The sequence below is a fragment of the Rhinopithecus bieti genome, unplaced genomic scaffold (genome assembly GCF_001698545.2).
Source record: "Rhinopithecus bieti isolate Rb0 unplaced genomic scaffold, ASM169854v2 scaffold_5885, whole genome shotgun sequence".
Lineage (NCBI taxonomy): Eukaryota > Metazoa > Chordata > Mammalia > Primates > Cercopithecidae > Rhinopithecus > Rhinopithecus bieti.
Genome location: NW_016804867.1, coordinates 85,628 through 101,834, shown reverse-complemented (window position 1 = coordinate 101,834; position 16,207 = coordinate 85,628). Strand labels below are relative to the sequence as shown.

The window sequence follows — 16,207 nt, the reverse complement described above, 5'->3', positions numbered from 1 at the left end:
GGCACACAGGCATCCCTCTATATCCAGAGACCCTTACTGCTTCCAAAGGAATCCTCTCTAACACATCCACACTGCCAAAGCTAAAGAGTCTGTGTTTAGGGCCCCCAAATCCAAATTTTGTATAGGCCTCTTTTCATCCCATCAGATATACTACTCTTTCTTGCCTGATAAGAGAAATAAGCCTAGACCAATGAAATTAAGTCCACTATGGAAGGAAAGGTGGCCCCTTTAAGAACATGGAATGGTCTGGAACCCTTGATTCTGCCCACTATGACAGCAGGAAGCAAAGGTCAGAGGGACTGGCCATAGGCACAAGTGAAGCTTTCTTGCCAATCTTCGTTGAACTCACACTTCAAAAGTCATGGTTTTCTTTCTTTGTTTTATCGTGATTTTCTGTCTTATTATAAAGAAGATCGCAGAAAAGAGGCAGAGAAGGAGAGCTGAAGGACCAAAAAAGAGTATCTAAACAACAGAGGATGAACACTGGGTCTGTCTTATTTTTCCTGTTTCTATCAGTTTGTCTTTTCATATGATACTTAACCTCTATCTTAACCTCGATATTATTACCAATCTAAGAATCTCTACCCCTCAAAGGTGGTTGTGGGCATTAGACAAAAGTTAGGAGTAGTTCATGGTATATATTTCACAAACTATTTAATCTTTTTAAATCAAAGGGCAATGAATTATTTTATAGACTGGATCAAACTTCCTCATGTAAAAATAACTATCAAAGTGGCTACGCAAAAATACATTTGATTTCAAAATCACTCAATCAAAATGATCATGTCATAATATGTATATGCATAGACATACATACAATACATATTGTATACGTACATACTCTTAACTGGTGTGGCTACAATAGGTTCTGTGTAGATCTTGTTTTGATCCAATATTATATACCCCATGTCTGTTTTAAATGCCAAATTCTTGCTTCAATGCCCATATTCCTGAAATTTAGTCTTATTTATGTACTTACTCAGAGTATGGTCTTTAAGTACCAAGTCTTTATCAGTTGATTTCTATGGATTAGCTTCCCTCCAAAACCCTTTAGAATATGTTGTGGCTGTTTGACATTGCAGGTCTCTGTATTCAACCTAAGTATTTGCTGCCTGAGTTATTTTTGTCTTCTGTGTTTCCTCTGGAGATATGTGTTTTTCAAACCATGACAATGGGAAAGGGGATTTAAATTTAACGCTTTTGGATGGAAAGATCACTTACTGCTTAGAGTGGTGGCTGAAATGTATCTTCAATTTGCACTTACTCTTCAGTGGGCCATTTGATATTCCTATATAGATAAATGATGATGGTGATGAAGATGATAGATAGATAGATAGACAGATAGATAGACAGACAGATAAACAATAGACAGAAAGATAGAAATAGAAAGACTTGCTATATGGTAAATATAATATATAAACATTTCCCCGTAGCAATTACCTTTGTTTATTTGTCATTTCCAAAGATTAGTCCTGGAACTATCTTGATATTTAAATATTAGAATGTAGAATTAATGTGAGCTATTATATATTATATTTTAAATTTCCCTAAAATCATGGCTATTTCTTCTCTTCCCTCAAAAAATCAATGTGCAGAATCTCTGGAACTCATCCCTTCAGAGGGTCCTTCCCAGAAGAACTATATCTCCACTACCTCGGTTCTCTGGAATAAATTACAAGTAAGTTATCTTAAAAGGGATGTTAAAGCATGTAAATACTAAAAAGAGAGAAAGCAGAATCTTATTTGGGAATAATTTTATGTAGATAGTTTTATGTATTTATCTTTTGGGTAGAAGGTAGGCGTTTCAGGGAATGAACATAGATATAAACAATATTTCTAACTGTGAAATCTACATATTGTTATTTATTGTAGAGCAGAAGATTGCTTTTTTACACGTTTCCTAAGAAAAAATTGTCAGTACTTAAAATTAATCTGCTAAGATTTAAAAAATTGTACTTCATTTATTTAAGTTATCATAGTAATTTCTCAAACATCTAACATTCCAAGAAAGGAAACCACAGAAAAAAAAATATTCCCTAAACAAGAACCCTATTTGAGTGGGAGAAAACAGAATAAAAGGGAGAATATGTTTCATTCTTTCAGTTTTTATTGGAGAATGCATTATTGATTATGTCTGTTATGTCTGCTATGTCAATCTAACGTAACTTCTGAAAGACTTCATTTATTCGCTTCCCACAGAATATAGTCATAACATTCGATTTCATCATAACACGTAACAGCTTATGATTGACTTTTTAAAGTGTCCTATAATATTTATTTTATTTTTTTCATTTAAAATAGCCTTATGATTCATGAGTCCAAAGAGGACAGTCTTTACATCTAACCATCTTATAACTGATGTGGCTCTCAAGGAACAAAAAACCTAAGCAAATTAAGGGAACAAACATTTATCAACCACGCAAATGGAGCCACTCTTTGTATGTATTATGCATCTCAATCTCTATATATGGTTATCAATGTAATAATTCAAGTGAAGGTAATATAATAAATACTAAGACCTCACTATAGCAAAATGATATGATAGAATTATGTCAGGCAGAATTAGACAAACTTCAAGACAAATGTTTGGGAAGTTTAGTTTATATGACTCACTGTCACTACTATTTTATTTTGTAAAATGGGATTAGGAAATATGAACCAAATGTATAGTATATACAATACTTAATATGTATTAACATACTTATATATAAGTATGCATAATCTATATTTAAATTTGAATCTTTAGAAGGAGATTTCAGATCAAATGAAAACTGATTAAATGCCATTAGACTGGTTAACCCAGAGATGAGACAGGTCTTATGTTTTTGAAGTCATTAAATTACCATAATTTAGCAATGCAACTGCTATTTTGTGTTTCAGTCCGCTTAAATAATACATTAAATAGTACATTGCTCAAGCTTATGTTGAACACTAGCTAATTACTGATCACTAGTTATAAGACATGTTAACAAATAACATAGAATGCAAAGTATTTCCTTGTAGAAGTGTTTAAAAACAATCAGAAAACAGTGAAACAGATGATCAGCAGAAAGTTATCTTTATGAATTTTCTTGATAAGTGCAATGAATTATAGAAAATTGGAGCTAGTTCACCAAAAATGGGTAACTGGTATTTGTTAACATAATAAGTTCTGGTTCTTTTGAGAGGGGGATATCTTTGGTTGACCACATAGCAAAATAACATTCCCCAAAATCCACACTGTGAATTAATGAGTGACCTCACAGTGATAAATTAAGGAAACACAGATTAGTAGTTTTAAGGATTTTGATTATGCAGTAAGACAAAATGTCAGCTGTGTGATTGAATAAAACAGGTTTTCTAATGTACTTAGCATATATTAGGAAACATATATCATCTATGAGGACAAGTGATGAAAAACAGAACTAAAAAAAGAACTTTCATGAGACATGTAAAATCATTAAGAGAATTAAATAAGAGAGAATGGCACTGAACTCATTGTGGGTCAATACATGTGGAAACTCAAAAAGAAAACCTCAGTAAGAAAAGAGGAAAGGGTGATATTAAGAATATAGAGGGGAAACTGGCCGGGCTTAAATGTAGGTGGCTTCAGAATCAGTATTGATTTGTGTATTAGTTCCCTATTGCTGCATAACAAATTATCAGACTTGGTAACTTATAAAAACACATATTTATTATCTCACAGTTTCTGTGCATCTCAGTCCATTTTGTGTTACTATAAAAAAACCTGGGGCTGAGTAATTTATAAAAATGGAAAGTTTATTTGTCTCATGGTTCTGCAGGTTGTAAAAGAAGCATGGTACCAGGATCTATTTCTGGTGAGGACTTTAGGCTGCTTCCACTCATGGTGGAAGGCAAAAAGGAGCTGGCATGTGCAGAGATCACATAGCAAGAGAGGATAAAAGGAGGTTTCCAGGCTCTTTTTAACAATCAGCTCTCATGAGAACTAATAGAGGAAGAAGTCACTTACTACTAAGAGAGTGGCTCCAAGCCATTCATAAGGAATCCACCACCATGACACACTAGGCTTCATCTCCACAACTGGGAATCACATTTCAACATGAGATTTGGAAGAGTCAAATATCCAGACTATAGCATTCTACCCCTGAACCCCCAAGTATCATGTCCTTCGCACATGCAAAATACAATAATTTTATCCCAATAGTTCCCAAAAACTTTAACTTGTTCCAGCATTGACTCAGAAATCCAAAGTTAAAAGTCCTATCTGAGACTCAAGGCAATTTACTTACAACTGGGGGCCTGTATAATAAAAAAAAATAAGTTATTTAACTCCAAGGCACAGTGGTGGTACAGGCATTCAGTAAATATTCCCATTCCCAAAGGGAGAAATTGGCCAAAAGAAAGGGGGAATAAGCCCTACACAATTCCAAAACCCAGCAGAGCAGACATCAAATCTTAAAGCTCCAAAATAATCTACTTTGACTCCATGTCCTGCATCCTGGGCACACTGGTAAGCAGGGTGGGCTCTGAAGACCTCAAGAAGCCCCACTCCCATTGTTCTGCTAGGTGCACCTATGTGGCTGCTCTCATGGGTTACAGTCCAATGCTTACAGTTTTACTAGGCTGCAGTTGCACACTTCCAGGGGCTCTGTAATTCTGGAGTCTGGAGGGTGGTGGCACTGCCCTAGTAGGCACCATTTGTGGGGGCTCCAACCCCTATCGCATTCTGAGCACCTGTGGATATAACACCATATGCATGCCACCAAGGCTTACAGCTTGCACCCTCTGGAGCAGTAGCCTGAGCAGTACCTGGGGCCCTTTGAGCCACAGCTGGAGCTGAAGCAGTGGGGGTATAGGAAGGAACATCCTGAGACAGCACAGGACAGCAGAACCTGGGCCTGGCTCCCAAAACCATTCTGTCTTCTTAGGCCTCTGGGCCTGTGATTGGTCCTTTTACCCATAGTCTTGACTATTAGCGCCCGGCTTCCATTTAGTCATAGTAATCTCTTTAGCAAGTGGTAGTTCCACAACATCCTTGGATTCCTCTCCTGAAAACACTCTTTTCTTCTCTATCACATGGCCAGGGAGCAAATTTTCTAGATTTTTACACTCTGTTTCCTTTCTAATCATAAACTTCAACTTTAGGTCATCCCTTTACTCCCAGATAATATTGTAAGTTGTTAAAAGTAGTCATGCCATTCTTGAATGCCTTGCTGCTTAGAAATTTCTTTCACCAGATACCCTAGGTCATCACTCTTAAGTTCAGCCTTCCACAAAGCCCTAGGGCATGGACACAATGCAGCCAAATTCTTTGCTACAGTGTCACACTGACCTTTCTCCAGTTACCATTAAGTTGCTCATTTCCATTTGAGACCTTGTCAGCATGGCCTTTACTGTCCATATTTCTATCAGCATTTTGCTCACAACCACAACCAATCTTTAGGAAGTTCCAAACTTTCACCTATCTCCCAGTCTTCTTCTGAGTGCTCCAAACTTTTCTAACTTCTGCCCATTAGCCAGTTCCCAAGCTGCTTTCACATTTTCAGGTATCTTTATAGCAATGCCCCACCCTTGGTACCAACTTTCTGTCTTGGTCTGTTTTTGTTTTGCTATAAAGGAATACCTAAAGCTAGGTAATATTAAGAAAAGAGGTTTATTTGGCTCATGATTCTGCAGGCTAGATGACTGGGAGTCTGGCGAAAGCCTCAATCTGTTTCCACTAATGGCAGAAAATGAAGGGATGCTGGCATGTACATAAGTCACATGGTGAGAAAGGAAGCAAGAGCAGGGAGGTGACAGGCTCTTTTTAACAGCCAGTGGTCATGGGAATTAATGGACTGAGAACTCACTACTGAGAGAATGGCACTAAATCATTCATGAGGAATCTGCCCCCATGACCCAAACACTTCCCACTAGACCCCACCTCCCACACTGGGGATCAAATTTCAACATGAGATTTGGAGGGGTCAGTTATCCAAACTATAGCACCAAGAGTCAGGAGTCTGAATATGGCTTATCTGGGTCCTCCACTCAGGGTCCTTCAATGCTGTGATCAAGGTGTCAGGCAGACTGCATCGTCATCTGGAGTTTAGGTCCTCTCCCAAGCTCATGCATTTGTTGGGAGAATCCACTTCCTTGCAACTATAAAACTTCATTCTCTTTCCTACCCCTTTCCTTGCTAGCTGTCATCTAAAGGCCACTGTCAGTTCCTAGAGGCCACTTGCAGTTGCCACATGGCCGTCTGATAGACCCTCTCACAACATTGCAGTTTACCTCTTCAAGGCCAGCAGAATGGCTAGCTCCATTCTGCTAGGATGGAGTCCTAAATAACAATGTATTCAAGAGAGTAACTATTGTATTGATATTCCCTATCATTTTCTCCATATTGGCCAGAAGCAAGTCACAGGTTCTTCCTGTGCTCCAGAGAAGGGGTTTCTGCAATCAATGTAGCTCATTGAGGGTATCATTCAATGTGTGTCCACATAATCAACAATTTACCCTTTAAAGAGGGCTAAAATTGAATAGCTCAGCTTTTTTCCTGGAAGACAAGGTGAACAGGGAAAAAATGGTGACCCTTAAAGGTTATAGAAAGCCTGGGACAGATAATCTTTTAAAACTGAATGAAACTAATTGAGGAATGTAACCTTTTCATTCATTCAACCAATTGGTTAAACCTACTGGTGCCTAGTATGTGCCAAGACCTGTGGTATTTAAACAATGATGAAAAACGTTATTGTCTTGACCTATGGAACTATATTACAGTGGAGGGAAACATACATTAAACAGGTCGATATGTATATAATTAAAAATTGTGATAAGTACTACAAAATAAAAGCTCAGAGGGCAGTGAGAGAGAATGACAAGGGTGATGCAATCACCTGTGGTGCAGTGTGTATCAGTATTACTCTTAATTATAGCCACCAAAAGAAAAGCAATAATGGTGCAAGAGGTGGATAAGAGACTCAAAAGAGAAGTGGGTCAGAGCAGTCAAAAGTCAGTCAAAAGTAGTGGTAGTAATTTCCAAGAAGTAGGGGCAGGATTGGAGGTGGAAGAGGCAAAATAAGACAAATAAGTGGTAGTAAGTAAGAGGCAAAATAAGACAAATGGGTGGTAGTAATTTCCAAGAAGTAGAGGCAGGATTGGAGGTGGAAGACGCAAAATAAGACAAAAAGTTGAAGTGACATGGATATTGGTAAGGGAAAGATAGTGCCCAAGACAAGAAAGAGCGTGCCTAAAGTTCCTTAGGAAAAGCCATGGAAAAGGTTTATCTGTCTCTGCTAAGAAATTAAACTTTTCCCCAAGAAAGCTCTCACTGTACTTTTACTTCAAGGATACATGGTAACCAAGCTAAGCATTCTGTTAAAGCACATTGTTAAAGTTGCTCTCACTGAATGTCCCAGTAATACGTTAGATATCAAATCCAAAACCCTATTTTAAGACTTCACCTTATCTGATCTCTCTATAGACATTTAATACTTAATGTTTCCTGAACACTTCCAGGGTAATACTCTCCTAGTCGTCTGCCTATCTCTCTGACTGTAATTCCCTAAACTCCTTCTGAAACACCTTCTAATCTCTAATCAGAGGCAGTGCCTGCCACAAAGTGGTGGACAACAAATACATATATTTTAAGTTTTTGAACCATTCTTGTATGAATGGAGAACACAGCCAGTATAATGTTTTTCAGTAAACATAAAAAATTCTCACCATTCTCCTAAGCAAACTAATGCGGGAATATAAAAACAAATACCGCATGTTCTCACTTATAAGTGGGAGGTAAACAATGAGAACACATGGACACAAGGAGGAGAACAACAGACATTGGGGATTGCTTTAGAGTGGAGAGTAGGAGAAGAGAGAAGATAAAAACCCCCCACCAATTGGGTACAGCGCTTATTACCTGGGTGACAAAATAATCTGTACACTAAACCGCTGTAACACACAGTTTACCTATGCAACAAACCTTCACATATAACCCTGAACTTAAAATTAAACTTAAAAAAATAAAATCTTCCATTCAGTAAAAAAAAAAAAATCTTAAAGGCCTACAGTATTCATATTTTCTCAGATCTGTTTTAAAATGACATTTTTAAATGTTCATGGACATGTTTCCTTATGGTCCTTGGAAAAGTGAATTTATGAATGGAGATTTTTAATTGTAAAAAAGTAACATGTTATGCTGGGGAAATTAAGTTTTAGCATGAACCTCTATCATAAAACAATTCTATGCCAAGACGAAACTCTGGTTATGTGACATAAATAATGTTATGATAACATATGTTGTGAAAACAATTAGTCATGTATTTTAAGACGGGCAGATCACGAGGTCAGGAGATCGAGACCATCCTGGCTAATATGGTGAAACCCCGTCTCTACTAAAAAATACAAAAAACTAGCCGGGCGAGGTGGTGGGCGCCTGTAGTCCCAGCTACTCGGGAGGCTGAGGCAGGAGAATGGCGTAAACCCAGGGGCGGAGCTTGCAGTGAGCTGAGATCTGGCCACTGCACTCCAGCTTGGGCGACAGAGCGAGACTCCGTCTCAAAAAAAAAAAAAAGTGTGCATATGATCATACAAAAAAGACAAATGGAATATTTCATAAATGCAACAAATTTAATTTTGTGTTAATACAGTACTAACATTCATAATTGTGCAATACTATAGTGTGGAACTTGGTACTATAGTATGATAAAAAAATAAATATTTGCTTTTCTTACGTAAATTTTCTCCTGTAACATTTGCTTTTTACTTTAGTATGGAAACTGGATTGCCCAATATCTAAACCAGTATGAAGGAACTATTTTACAAGTATTTAATGGTTATTTAAAAGCAGCCAGAAATTATTTTACTAAAATAAGATATTTTCATGTGTTGTTTTAAATCACTACAGATTTCTGAGAGTGATTAAATAGATTTCTAAAATAACTAAACATAAGCATATCTGAATGAGAATAAAAATTGTATTAAATGTCATTTAATTACATTTGATATTTTTCACTTATTTGCAGCGTTTTTCTACACCAGGAGTTCCAAAGTCAAGCTACATTCAAAGAGAGAAACAACACACTGGATACTCACGTTATGAAGAGTCAGACATTCCTTATAGGATAGAACATGTGCAATTGAAATCTAACTATTAAGTTTTCTGTGGAAAAAAACATATATGTAAACTATATGGCCATCTGATCATTTTAAAAGCATACTCAGAATACTTTAAGAAAACATCATGAGTATGAATTATCTATGTTCTAAACACTTTACTTCTCTTTCTGCGTTTATGCCATCACTTCTTATCTCTTTATACCTAGAACTTTTTCTTTCCCCCTCTCTCACTCTATGACTCCTGAAAAAAACTTTCATTTCCAATATCCAACTTCATTAACTAAGCAGGGATGGCAAATGTTTATTATCACCAAAATGCAGCATAACACTTGCATACTGGTTTATGACATGCATCTTTATAAAGTGCTCAGTGAAATGAATAAACGATTGATTGCAAATTGGTCAAAGAGAATACTGAGTACTTTATTAGTTACTGGCTAAAGCTAATGAGTTACACAAAAGCATCATCTCTAAATAAGGAATTTTATTTGAAATATGTAATTTCATTAGGAATAAATTCCATAAAATAAACTAAGAATTGCTAAATGATTTCTGTAAACTGATTGGAGCTGTAGAATGATCCCATGACCTGGGCCCCTGACTCCTTCTTTCCTTTCTTCCTTCATTCCTTCTTCTCTTCCTTTATCCCTCCTTTATTTAAAGGGTACCCAGAGAGGAGCAAGATGGTGGAGTAGAAGCCTCCACCAATCACTGCACATCACCCCCAGCAAGGACACCAATTTAACAACTATCTACACAGAAAAAAACAACCATATAAGAACCAAAATTCAGGTGAGCCCTCATAGTACCTGGATTTAACTCCACATGACTGAAAGAAATACTAAAGAGATAGAAAAAAAAAAAAAAACCCACCTTGAATCACTGACACTACCTCTCCCTAACTCCCCAGCAGCAGTGTGGAGTGGAGCATGTCTGGGCATTGGGGAAGGGACAGCACAACAATTGTGAGGCATCAAATTCAGTGCTGTCCTGTTACAGCAGAAAGGAAAACAGAATAAAACTCAGCTGACACCCACCCACAGAGGGAGCATTTAAACCAGTCCTAGGCAGAGGGGAATCTTGGATCCCAATGGGTGGAACTTGAGTTCGTGCAGACCTTGCCACCCACGGCCAAAGTGCTCTGGATTTCTAAGCAAACTTGATAGGCAGTCTAGGCCACGGGGACTACAACTCTTAAGTCCTAGTGCTGAACTGGGTCCAGAAACAGTGGTCTGAGGGTGCATGTGACCCACTGAGACATCAGTGGGAGCAGCTAAGGGAATGCTGGCATCACCCCTCCCCTAAACTCTCGGCTGTACAGCTTTTGGCTCCAAAAGAGACCCCTTTCTTCCTCTTGAGGTGAAGAGAGGGAAGAATGTGGAGGACTTTGTCTTGCATTTTGGATACCAGCTCAGCCACAGCAGGATAGGGCACCGGTCAGAGTCATGAGGACCCTGTTCCAGGCCTTAGCTTCCAGGCAGCACTTCTAGACACACCCTGGGCCAGAAGGGAACCTGCTGCCTTGAAGGAAAGAACATAGTCCTGACAGCATTCATCACCTACTAACTGAAGAACCCTTTGGCCCTGAATAACCAGTAGCAATACCCAGGTACTACATCAAGGGCCTTGAGTGAGATGCTAAGACTTGCTGGCTTCAGGTAAGACTACCATACTGCCAGCTGTGGTGGATACAGGGTGAAACTCTTTCTGTTTAAGAAAATCAGAGGGAATGTTGAGGGGACTTTATCTTGCACCTTGGGTATCAACATGGCCACAGTGGGGTAGAGTATCAAGTGGGTCTCTGATTCTAGGACTGACTCTTGGATATCATCTCTGTACCTGCCTTGAGCCAGAAAGGAATCTACTATCCTGAAGGGTGAGTCCAGGGCCAGGCGGCATTCATCATATGCTCACTGAAGAGCCCTGGGACCTTAGGACCCAGGGTCTCACTTGCAGTAGTCTGGCAGTACTCCCTATGGTCTGTGGTGGTGGCGGCTATAGAGTGAGGCCCCTCTGCCTTTGGAAAGGGAATGGAAGAGTTAGAGGGATTGCATCTTGTGGTATGATTGCCAGTTCAATTGTAGTACAATAGAACACCAAGCAGACTTCTAAGTTTTTGACCCTAGGATCTGACTCCTGATGGTACTTTTGGACCCACCTGGAGCCTGGCGGTTCTTGCTGCCCTGAATGGAAGGAGACAGGACTGGGTGGCTTTGCCACCTGCTGATTGCAGAGCCCCTTGAAAAAACATAGGCAGTAGCCAGGGAGTAATGATAGCAGGCCTTGGGGGAGATGCAGTGCTGTACTGGCTTCAGGTCTGAACCCAGAGCAGTCAGAGTGGTGGTGGCCACAGGGGTGCTTGCATCACTCCACTCCCACCTTTGGGTGGCTCAGAACATAGAGAGGGAGACACTCTGTACGTTTGGGAGAAAGTAAGGGAAGCGTATAAGATTCTCTGCCTGGTAATCCAGAAAATACTCCTGGATTTTCTCCAAGACTAATAAGGCAGTATCTAGGAGTGTGCAAGAACCACTGAGCTTGGTTGGGGTGCTCTCTGAAGCAGATACAGCTTAGTTCACAACACCCAAGTCCTTTGTGGAAAAGGTGGGAGCATGTATTTACTCCCTAAACTTTTGGAGAATGAACCAAATGGACCAAATGGACCACTCTCATTCCTGAATCACTCATTCTCTCTATTTCTCCCTGTCTCTTAATTTCCACACTTTCTCACTATATCTAGTCTTCCAGCACCTCTTTTCCTTTTTATCTCTTCCCTTCCTGGCAAACTTTCTGAGTACAGTCTTTCTTATGAAGAGCCCTAGAGTAATGATCAAGTCTTAAGACTCCTATGGGGTTTTGCAAATTTCCCAGGCCTGGAGTGTTGAATGTAGCATTTGCTTAGTCTATGGATGGAGATGTGGGTAAAAAATATAGAGGACTTCTAGTCTAGGCTGAAATGGAGCTAGTTCTTCTTTACAATATCTAAATTTGAACACATTTCTTCACCAAAATTAATATATTGTCCTTCTGTGTTAAAACAAACACACAAACAAACAAAAAAACTCTCCTGGATCTAAGATGCATCACAAAGTGTCCTACACTAATCTGTCAACTATTGGTCCTGTTCTTCAGCCATCTCTCCTTAATTCCCTGGTGTGGAAAAGGGGAAATTAAGAAAAGAAAAAAAAGAAAAAGAAATTGTTAAGTGCTCACCAGTCACTGTCCCTTCTACTTCCTAATAGATCTCAAATATGTCTCTCTTCCTACCATTATCTCTATTCATTCTGACACTATCATCGTCTGAAACACCACCACCTTTTCCCTGGACAATTGTAACTGACACCCAATTGGTCTCCCATATATTACAATTGCCTCAGTCCAATCCTTTTGGCACAGTACAGCTAGGGTAATATTTTAATATACACACCTAGTCTCGTTATATTTCTCCTTAAACCTCTTCAAGAGTTTCCAATTACCTTAGAATAAAATTTCAAGTTCTCACCATGGATCACAAGGCACTCTAAGACCCCAAGATATCAGGTCTCTGTCACTCTGTCTTTCTATCTCTTTCTATCTAGATTTACATCTATAGCTCCATCTACATCATGTATGTGTTTGCGTGTTACTGTGTAATATTTATAAGAATACTTACTATGATGTAAGTACAAAATACTTTATATGCAATCTTACGCCATCCTCCCATCACTATGAGGTAGGTACTATTATTTTTCCCATGTACAAATGAGGAAATCGAGGCTTTAAGTAGTTTATTAACTTGTGCAAACCCACACAATTAGTGTCAGAGCCCAGGATTTAAACACAATCAGCCTGATTCAAAACTATGTAACTAGGAACAGTATATTTTTTCCAATTTCTTCACTTACCACTCTCCATCTTGCTATGTGCTCTAGTCATACTTGACTTCCGGTTTCTCTTTTAGGGCCTTCCTACATGTTGTTCTCTCTGCCTGGATAACCTGATCAGAAATAAGTCCTTGGAATTCAGACATTTCTATGGAAGATGTGGCTATCTCAGAGAAAAAACCTCTAAGTTAGGCTTAGAGATTTTTAACCATGAAAGAGTTCCTGGTTGGTTGAAAGTTTTCTGTGAATGTCACATAGTCCAGAATAGAAACAAGCTTCCAGTTGTTGAAAGATTCCTTTATTCATACTGAGAATCATGTAGGGCCAGACCCTGGGTGGTAGGACTTCTGTAGGTGTTTAATACAACACAAGACCAGGCTCTAACTGACTCTTATCAGTCTAAGCAGGAATAGACATTGAGTGTTCAGAGTCTTAGCCTCTTGATGCTGAGGCTGGCCTAAGAACAGGGTCTGGGTGGTTAGAGATTTTGTTTGTATGCACTGAAAACTTCATAAATTGTGAAGAGGCTGCTATTGTAAGTGCTAGAGTCAGAGTAGGAGAAGACTGAGGATGGTCAAAGGCGTAGTTATATATAGGAGATAATCTAGCACAGTGGTTAACAACTTAAACAACTCTGTGGTGAGCCTGCTGCATTGAAATTCCAGATTCCACACTTCCTAGCTGTGGGACATTGGTCAAGTGACTTATCCTTTATCTCTGTTTCATCTTCTCTAAAGTGAGAATAACAGTATGTACTCCATAGGGCTGTCATAAGGATTAAATAAGACATGTAAAGCACTTGAAACAGTGCCCAGCAAATAGTGATTAGTCAAGAAATCATAACTATTATCTGTTATAGCCTAGTACAGGAATAAGGCTAAAGTGGACAAAGGTTTCTTCTGTAGGTGCTCTCTGCACTCCAAGAAACAAATCTCATGTTTGAACTTATAGTCTATGTTTGAATATACCTTTCTTATCTGACTTTTCCAAACTTTGCCCTATATATATACATTTGAAATATATATATTTAGAGAGAGAGAGAGAGAGAATTTATTCTTTCCAATCCTGTCTACTCCTCTAATGTACACCACCTGGACTGCCTGATCTAACCACCTAATTACAATCAGGTCTGTTTGTTGATTCCTACATCTATCTCATAGTGACAATGGTAATTTTGATTTTAATTGCTTCCTGCTAAGCTCAAAGATGTTTGGTTTGCCTTTCTGACACTGCCAAGCAACAATCAAAAGTCTTTATATCCTTTGCTTCTTACAAGTAGAGGAGAGTGACAAAAGGTAGTAGCAAAGATGACAATATGCTAAGATGGTAAGTACTCCCATAAATAGGTTCTTCTCCACCAGGAGACAATCTTTTTACTGAACTCTTAAAAATGAAATATTCCACTTGGCTTTACTCTTCTAACTAGAAGTCACTAGCAGCTAAAATTGTGAGTTTATACACAATAACTTTTCTTTTAGAATGGCCTTGATATAGCTACAATATTATAGTCTTGTATACAAAGTTGTTCAAGCTGTTTTCTGAAGGAACATTCATCCCTTCTGAGATTTTTAACAGTTTCAGAGGAATTTTCCCTCTTTCTTCTACTGCTAAGCTTTTAGTTTAACAGATGTTTTCAGCATATTGTATATTTAGTTATGACTGGCCTAGTATTGGTGTCCAAAGTTTGTGCTTTTATATCATCTGGTTGGGATACTGTCACAGTAAGAACGTTTTGTTAGGAATTATCCCATTTCCTTGATCACAAAGTTTTTGCTACTGACACTTGTAATTTAGAGACTTGGTAGGATTGGGTAAGTGCCTGGCTGGGAATTTCATTAAACTGGAAAAGGATGAGTATAGCAGAATTTTTTTTCTCATATGACCTCAAAAAAGATGTTAAGGCCAAGAGAAGCCAGAAGATATGATAGGACCAAGAAGAAAGATGAGGTCAAGTTTTCAGTTTCTGTCTCTAAAGTGAAGGGGTTAGATTAGATGACTTCTCAGTTCCCTTCCAGAAATGATATTGCATCATCCGAATCCTGGATGATGAGCCAAGATAAGAAGCCTAGGTCCAGAAAGTGGGTCAGATCTAGGTGGACAATTAGCAGAGACCAGAAACCGAGGCTTGCTGACTGGGAACAAAATCCTAGACCAAAGTCAAGGCCACAAAAGGTTGCTATGTAATTATGGGATCTGTGTGATAGGCATAGGGATCAGCAGCAAGAGAGAAGGCTGGTACTGTACCAAACTCCTTTACATGTAAGAGCTTTCCACAGGTTTCCTGCCCAGAGTAACTCACAATAGTTTTCAACATGTGTGCAAGGCTTGAATCTATAGGACAAAAATAGGAGTGACTATTTGAAGTAATGGACTAGGGGAGCAGGGAAAAAGTACTTCTAGATAATGACCATCAGAGCAATTATTTTTGTCAGGAGTTGAGGAAGAGATCAAAAGGAACACTCCTAGTTCTGGTAAGTGGCAAAGGAAGACCTTGAATTCAGATCTGACTCTAATGTCAGTGCTCTTAACTATTGTATTAGTTACCTGAGGCTGCCATAACAAATTACCACAAATTGGGTTACACAAAACAGTAGCTATTTATTCTCTCACGGTTCTGGAGGCCAGAAGTTTTAAATCAAGGTGTCAGCAGGGTCATGCTCCCTCCAGAGGCTGTAGGGGAAAATCCATTCCTTACCTCTTCCAGCTTCTGATGGCTTTGGTATTACTTGGCTTATAGCCACATCACTGTGATCTCTGCCTCCCTTTTCACGTCACCTTCTCCTCTATGTCTCCTCTTCTGCCTGTATCTTAACAGATAAGCAAGATCTTTATTTAACTTAATGACATATTTTGTCACATAAGTAATGTTCACAGATCCCAGGAATAAGAGCATGGACATGTCTTTTTAAGAATCACCATTCAGCCTACTATAATTCCTATGATGAAATTTTTTTCTATTCAGCGTCTTTCGTTCTCAGACATTGGCATTTTAGCAGGCACTGTTAATTTCATAACAAATATCCCTTTAATCTTTGCTAACAGAATCCAAATTTTGTTTGAAATATCTAAGCTTGTTCCTTTTTTACAGCCTCCATTGCCACTAGTTCTGGTCAATGAGATTGAAGGGGAAGTGTGATAGTGAGAGGATTTCAGGAAAGTTTTTGCTTTCCTGATAAGATGAGATGGACTTACTCTTTAAGTCCCTGGTCCTTCCACTATATTCAGCAATTCCACTCCTGAGTATATATCAAAAAAAAAAAAAAAAAAAAAAAGAGGAAATTTTA

At 38.6% G+C, this 16,207-nt stretch overlaps 1 long non-coding RNA gene across 1 annotated transcript; it reads left to right on the top strand.

Annotated features, from left to right (window-relative positions):
- The first annotated feature begins 298 nt into the window (after window positions 1–298).
- LOC108528752 (uncharacterized) lies at window positions 299–9,195 on the top strand. Its single transcript, XR_001885289.1, has 3 exons — window positions 299–487; window positions 1,596–1,678; window positions 8,967–9,195. It is a non-coding gene; the product is annotated as an uncharacterized LOC108528752 (long non-coding RNA).
- Window positions 9,196–16,207: the final 7,012 nt, after the last annotated feature.